The sequence below is a fragment of the Rousettus aegyptiacus genome, unplaced genomic scaffold (genome assembly GCF_014176215.1).
Source record: "Rousettus aegyptiacus isolate mRouAeg1 unplaced genomic scaffold, mRouAeg1.p scaffold_m13_p_4, whole genome shotgun sequence".
Classification (NCBI taxonomy): domain Eukaryota; kingdom Metazoa; phylum Chordata; class Mammalia; order Chiroptera; family Pteropodidae; genus Rousettus; species Rousettus aegyptiacus.
The window spans coordinates 40,706,983-40,714,728 of record NW_023416307.1 but is presented as its reverse complement, the minus strand read 5'-3'; the positions used below and the strand labels follow the sequence as shown (position 1 = coordinate 40,714,728).

Sequence of the window (7,746 nt, the reverse complement as noted above, 5' to 3'; positions counted from 1 at the left end):
GAATTTGTCTATGCCCTTGTGTTTTCAGAGTCAAGAATATTACCTGTGAGCTTATTTGCTGTTTGAGAGGAGGGTAGGGTTGGTGAAGGAGATTAGTATTTGCAGTCTCTGCATTATTTTTCTCCTGATTGGTACTCAGTGACTCTGCAGATTTTCTGGCAGTCAGTGACAGGATGAGTAAGAACACCTGCTTTTTTGTTCTTTTCCCTGTAGGGACATCCATAAAGTTTCACAGAGCTCAGTGAGGGTATGATACGGGTGTCTGGCCTGGTGCCAGGTGTTGGTCTCCAATAGCAGTCCATAGCTCTCTGGTGGAGATGACAACAGTGTTGCTATTGGTGCAGAACCCAGGTGGCTTTGCTGTGTGGTGACTGAATCTACAGTGCCATGAGTCTCCTGAGGCTGGCTTCGATCATGAGTTCTTTCACGCCATCTGCAGCAGGGCTACTGCTGCTTTCCTGGGAAGTGCTGCTTAAGGGAAATAAGTAGAGCCTGTTGGCATCAGTTAAAGGAGGTTTCTGTTAAAAAGGAAGAAAACGTTGGAACTAGCTTCCTGTTTTTTAAGCAGTTTTAAATTTTTGTCAAGATAGATAACTTGGGAGTTACAAATGGTTAATGAAAACTTTTTCGATGAAATCTTGGTTCTGCTTTTAGGTAGCCTTCAGTGAATGCTTTCTTTAATGTCTTATCATTTAATGAGACGTCATTTAATGTCTCTCTCTTAATTAAAAATACAAAAGTCAGCACCAGAACAGGAAACCGGGCCTCCGGAAGTTTTTGCAATGGTTGAACTTGTTCATAAAAAAATTACAGACGAATGTGAAGTTAATTTGTCACACTGAAGTCCACTAATTAGTAGAATTAAGCTTGTTTTTCCCTTCCCTCCCCACCCTCTTTTTAGAGAGTTAACTTGTTTAGATAATTAGATGTTGTATTTGTTCAAATTACTTGAGATTATTTTTTGAATTAGCTATTCAGAGAATCAACTCTGATATCAATGAAACCTTCTGTTTACCAAAGCATATATGGTGTTGAGCAGTCACTTAGTTTTTTTTAAATGTTGTATTCTCACACTAGAAAAATAGTCAAACTGCCCAAATCTTGACCTTTGTGTTTGTTTCTCACCATCATCAGCGGTTCCACCCTGCTCTGCAGTCTAGGGATCACGTGATGAAACTACTGATGTCTCGTGATAAGCACTTAACGTGGGCACACACATGGTGATAGGCAGTGAAGGAAGTTTTATTCATAAATTACATTGTGGCTTTTTTTTTTTTTTAAGTTAAAACCTGAAAATCTCGAAGAGATTTTGTCAAATGCAAAAGACCAACATTCTTCTGTTTAAGTCAATGGTTCTTAGCCCAGGCTGCACATTAAAATTTCTTGAAGAACCTTAAAAAATGTCAATGCAACATCCTACCCCAGACCAATTAAACCAGTCTCTGGGGGAGGGCTCAGGTATCAGTGTTATTTTAAAGCTCCCCTGGTGATCCTATTGGGTAGCCAGCGCTGAGAACCTCTGCCTTAAATCTCATGAAATAAAGTCTCTTCTATCTCCTCAACCGATGGAGCTTGAAATGTTTCCTATAAGGTTTTAGATTTCCTCTGTGATTCATTTTCAAGTTAATCCTTTGAAATCTTATTGTAATAACAAAGTTAATCTGACACCCCAATATAATAGGAACTTTGAATAAGTTCCTTGGACATTAGTTTATGAGACAACTAAAAGCCCCCTTTCACCTGCTGATTATGGGGTAATGCTAGATTATGAACTGGAAAAATACTTATCTGACCATGGTGGTGATGTGTAGTTATATCCATTAGTTTATTAATAGCCGATCCTCAGCATGAGACAACACAGTGTAGTTACAGAAGAGTGAACAGTTCATGAATTAACTCATAGCTGCTGAGTGGTAGGACTTAGATTATAGGTCGTCTGGCTAAATAGTAGGCTCTTTCTAATCTACAAGTTCTTAAGGGAAGAACTTGAGATAGATGGTCAGGATCATGTTAATAACCCCATTGGAGTAAGGACGTGATGAGAACTGGGAGAGTAAATGTCCTTGGCAGGTTTCTTTAACTCATTGGAGATAGGGAAGATGAGGAAGCCTGATGTCAGCTGGTCTTAGGAGATCATCAGCTTTTAAATTTTTTTTAATGTAAAAGAAAATTTGTTTACTTTAAATTTATTTTTTAACATTTAGAGTCTCTCGAAACCTGTATCTGATTGTACACAGTTTCCCTCAAAGATGTCTCTCTCGAGATGTTTGTCATAAAGGCAGCTATGAGACTGAGACATGTACAGAAAAGCGTTTATAAACGCTTCTTATAAGCCAGGGGGTTTATAAGAAGAGGCTGTCTGTTCTGTGATTGTGCTAATATCTTGTGAATTAAGTAGAAGAGAGGAAGAATATACTCTAGGATGTGAGGCCTGTCCATTCTGATCGTGCTTGCTCTTTGGGGTGCGCCAGACAGGAGTATTGCAGCCTTTAATCCCCTTGGAAGCGGCGAGGCGCCTCTGTGTTGCTGATTGATGCTTGCCATCACTGTGTTCAGGAGCAACTTGGATGAATCCTCAGTCTGCAGGCTTAGGAAGCCTACTGTGCCGTTGTCCTGCTGTCATGAAGGGATTGTTCAGTCTGGAGAATGATTTCCGGCCTCTGGTGTCTTGTCGCAAGCGCCTCCATACTGGGGGGATGTCCATGGTTGCCTTGTCAGCAGACATTCCACTCTGGCAGCCTGTGAAAATGAGATGGGACAAACCAGATAAGCGGTGTCCTTGCAGTGTGATTGGTGCACTAATTATCAGTCATGGGTGAGGTGATGGTACATGTAGAACAATTTTCACTGATTTACGTTTCCCTACCCTGTTAGGTTATTTATGCCTTCCAATAGTAAACCCTTATAGCTTGACTATTTTAAGTCTTTTCTATAGTTTCGTTTCCATTTTTAATCCATTCAACCTTAGAATGTTGATAAACTCACTTTACAGGATGTTAATGTGGTAGGATAAATTTATTTTTACCCTTACGCAGACATACTTTTTTTTCCTGGCATGCTTGGTCAGGTAAGCTTTTTTAGGAAGCCTAGAGAGGAAGAGAAATTAGGCATCCAACCAAATAGTTAATGAGTATGAGACATCTGCACATTTGCTGGCAGGGTAGTATAAAGATGCTTTTATTTTATGTTTAAATATTGGTCTATAATGTATCTGTCTTTTAGCATCTGTACATCCTTGGTTTAAAAACAACCAGGAAGTGCATTTTTGCAATTAAGTAAAATAGTTTATTTACATCCTAGTGTTCTAATCACATACTTGTGACTTTGACTTTGGAAACTACCATTTTCTTATTGTGAGGTTAGTTAGGACAGTCAGAGTTAGAGAGTGATAGTTTATTTTAATCCAATACTCACCCTAGGGAAGAGAGGAGAGCTGTCTGAAAGGTACATATGAGGTCATCTGGTATAGTGATGATTTATTTGTTTGTTTTTTCTTTTAAGGGCACATAACACAGTGATAAGGAGATTCAGCTGTACAGCCTGGATTCAAATCCCTGCTGCTCTTTAACATCTGTGTGCCTCAGTTTCCTCAGCTATAAATGGGGGAAATAATATTACCTGCCTCATAAGGTTGTTGATGAGGATTAAATGAGTTAGTGTCTGGAAAGCGTTTAAAACAACACCTGGCACATAGTAAGTGACATATTAGTTTGTAAAATTTATCTGTACAGTTTGCCTTTACAGATAACACGCTAGTCATGATATCTGGCTATGAAAAGGCAGATTGCCCTAGTATTGCTAATGTCCCAGAGTAGGTGAGATAGAGGCAGCCTCATGTCAGCAAAACAGAAGTGAAAGTACTAAAGCTATAGCAGTTCTCTTTTGAAATATCACTAGAGTACATATTCCGTAAAAAGGCTAATTGAGCAAACTGGATAGATATCTAATTGCTAGGAGCTATCCTGTAATCCCACTGCTGGAATTTATCCTAAATAATCCAGAAAGAGAAAAATAAATGATAATCGTTTGTTATACTATTAACAATAAAACAGTGGATAATCTAAACAAGTGGAATGGTTAAGATCTCAGTGGTATATAATGTATAGCATTGTGATAATAATTCAGGTAAGGAGGCAACATGAAGATATTTTAGTTGACATTTGAATAATAGGTGCCAAGCTCTGTGGTAGGGGCCAGGGATACAAACGGGTAAGATTGCCTACCCTCCAGGAGCTCTTGTCAGAAGCATCCCACCGCAGTGGTAAAGGTGCAAGGAATACATAAGAGGAAGGAAATAAATTCTCTGACCTTGAAAAAGTCTGGGAAAAGGCTAAAGGAGAGAGGAAATAGTTGAGATAGGCTGTAGGGTTTATTAGATGGGCAAATTGGGGTGATATAGTTAATATATATCCGATGTTTATTATATACCTCATACTTTGCTAAGCACTTTTCATTATGCCATTCATTCCTCTCAACAGTATGTGGTAGGCGCATGCACCATGTGAAAATGAGTAAACTGAAGCTTGAAGCAGCTAGGTAACACCCTAAAGGTTTGTGGTAGACTCAGCATGTGAACCCATGTCTGTCTTTTAAAATGCATGTTCAAAGTCACTGTGCTGCACAATGGCCTCCAACTATGGGAAAATTCTGCCTGTGGAGGTACTAATACTTTAAGACCACAAAGATAATAGTTTAATTGGAGTAAGAGGATTTTCTCTTGATTTTCTTGATCATGTTATTTTAACAGACAAGAATTCTTGCCAACAGCTAAATACCTGTTTTGAGAGATCTGTCTCTGAAGGAACTAGGTGCAGATATGGAACTGCACTATTTCCTAAAAAATAGAGAATCCTGCACAGATCCTCTTAACTCTATTAGATATTTCAGTGAGTAAGATATGACAACACAATTTACCGTTTGGGAAGTAGGTTAGGGAAGAATAGCAAAAATGGGGTAAGATTTGGAAAGTCAGTTGCTTGCAGTGGCAGCTTTTGATTTTCTTAGATCAATAGTAGAGACTTCTTATACCATTACTGTGGGAATTCCTACTCTCTGTTTTATTATATGAAAATTTTGGGATTAGTGCTATTTCAACCACTTCTTTGGGGTTTATCTTTGTCAGGACAAAATTATACTGTATACCTTGTTCTAAAATCAAAAAAATAGTACAAGAATCCTCAGTCTCTATTATGTTAACAGACATTTAATAATGCTAGTACAGTACTCACAGTATGCCTGGAAGAATGAAACCTCACCTACCAATTCTCATTGAAAAACTTTTGAATTTTGCATTCTCCGATACAGGAAGTAACTTACTACCCAGGAGGTGGTGGGACAGGACATCGTTATGTATAGAGTCCGAGGAACAAAAGTCATGCAATAAGAGTATTTTATTGTTGTTAAGTCTTTTTACATTTTTCTTCAGAGATTTTGATGAAAATTATAACTAAGAATTTTGGAAATGAAGGAAATGAAATTAGTCTACTGGACACATAGAAACTGGCATATTCTTATTCCAAGCATCTGGAACAGTCTTGCACCATAGGTGCTCAATTAATGATGTGTTGAGAGAATGAATGAAGATGTAAAGATTTGTTTCCTCTTAATGTTACTATTTCATTCTCATGTGAGAATACTAATTGATGGCATAGCAAGTTTTCCTTTTCTGATACTGTAATGTCAAAAGATGTTTATAAAACGCTCTATAAAACGCTCTATAACTCTTGAACTTGGTTCTCCTGGAAAGGCAGAAGAACTAGGGTAGCTAAAAAGAAAAAGTTAGAGATGTTATACACCTCTATTTTAATACTTATTATATAGCTACAGTAATCAAGTTAATGATATCAGTAGAGGGACAGACAAGTAGATCAATGGAATAGAATCCAGAAATAGACCCACACAACACTGGCCAACTGATTTTAACACAGGTGCAAAGACATTTTAATGGAGAAATGGTAATCTTAAATAAATGGTATTGGAACAGTTGGACACATATAGGCAAAAAAATAAAGCTTTACCTAAATTTTACACCTTATACAAAAATTAACTCAAGATGAATTCATAGATCTAAATGTAAAACTATAAAATTTTTAGAACACAACAGGAGAAAATATTTAGAATGGATGAGATGAAGAATTTTTAGACCTGATACTAAAAGCACAATCCGTAAAAGAAAAAATCAATAAATTAAACTTGATCAAAATTTAACTTTTGTTTCATGAATGGTTCTAATAGAGTATAAATACTCGTCATAAAATGGGAGAACATATTTGTAAGTCATTTGACAAAAGACTTGAATCTGTAATAGAAAAGAACACTGTAAACTCAACATTAAGAGAACAGTCCACTTAGAAAATAGGCAAAAGACTTGAACAGATACTTCACCAAAAAGGATGCATAGGTAGGGAACACAGGAAAAGATGTTAAACATCACTAAGTCATATACTCATGGATTGCTTTTTGATATTTTGCAGTACCTGTCTGTATGAAAAGACATTTTCAAATATGAAATTGTAAAACCTCATTATAAATCAGCATTAACAGATGAAGATTTGCAATTAATTTTGATGAAAGAGAAAACCATTTTAAACCTCAATTAAGTGAAATGTTGTTTTTCTGTAGAAGAATGGAATTCTTCTCAATAGAAGACCTGTATTACCAAAAATATTCACTCAGTTAATAATACTATATTTTGAATTTTCTCAGTAAACACTTTGTGGAAATTTGTTTTCTTTTGTAATTTAAGTACTTGTATAATATCCTTGATTTTATCTCATGGCCCACAAAGCCAAATATGTATTATCTGATCCATTATAGAAAATGGTTCAAGCCCTGGCTGAGCATTGATTGTTCACTCTTCCTACTTCTCTAATATGTGCTTTTAAGGCATCCACAATTTCATCCTATGCTCTGCTTTAGCTGTGTCCCACAAATTTTAATGGTTAATAATTCTCACCGTTTAACTCAGAATATTTACTACTTTCCGTTTAATGTGTTCTTTGTATTATTTGGAAGTATTTTGTGCAATTTCTGAATACTTGGAGATTTTTCTTGTTATCTTTGTTACTGAATTCTAATTAAATTCCAAAGTGGTCAGAGATTATACACTATATAATGTCAGTCTTTCGAAATTGGTTCAGGTTTGCTTTATGGCCCATGTAGTCATATGTATGGCATGTAGTCATTTTTTGACATCTTCTGAAGCTTTGGATATCCAAATAAGCCTGTTCCTTATAACATTCTTTGCCTACTCTGTACATATTACCAGTTTCTACTTCCTCATAGTAGGTATGTTTGTATTTTTAGTGTAACTTCCTCCTTTATCAAACCAATGGTTTTCTTTTCCTCCCCATGTGGTTATAGGCAGCTTAAAGTTAAAAAAACAAAACAAAACAAAAAACACCTTTGTCCTATCCTTGAATCTCAGCAGCCTTTATTTAGTTTATTATTAGGTGCCAGTGTCCTTAACCACTAAATAAGTGTTCACCTTATGCTTTAGGACCTTGTATGAGGTACATGGGAACTCTCTGTACTCTCTGCTCAATTTTTCTGAACCTAAAAGTACTCAAAAAAAAAAAAAAAAAAAAAAGGTCATCTAGAAGCTTAGAAATTTTAAGCATCCGGTTTAATGTTCCTCAGTGAGTTCCTATCACACAAATTAGTGCTTAACCCCCTGACCCTTGGGATTTCTGTTAAAATGAATCTGGCTTGCAGTTTGAGCTGTTGTGTCAGGTAGATTTTCTGCTG

At 36.5% G+C, this 7,746-nt stretch overlaps 1 protein-coding gene across 4 annotated transcripts in view; it reads left to right on the top strand.

Moving 5' to 3' along the window:
- The window catches only part of ABCC5 (ATP binding cassette subfamily C member 5), a 66,269-nt gene that overhangs the window by 8,967 nt on the left and 49,556 nt on the right, over nucleotides 1–7,746 (top strand). The gene's annotated exons all lie outside the window — the stretch shown is intronic.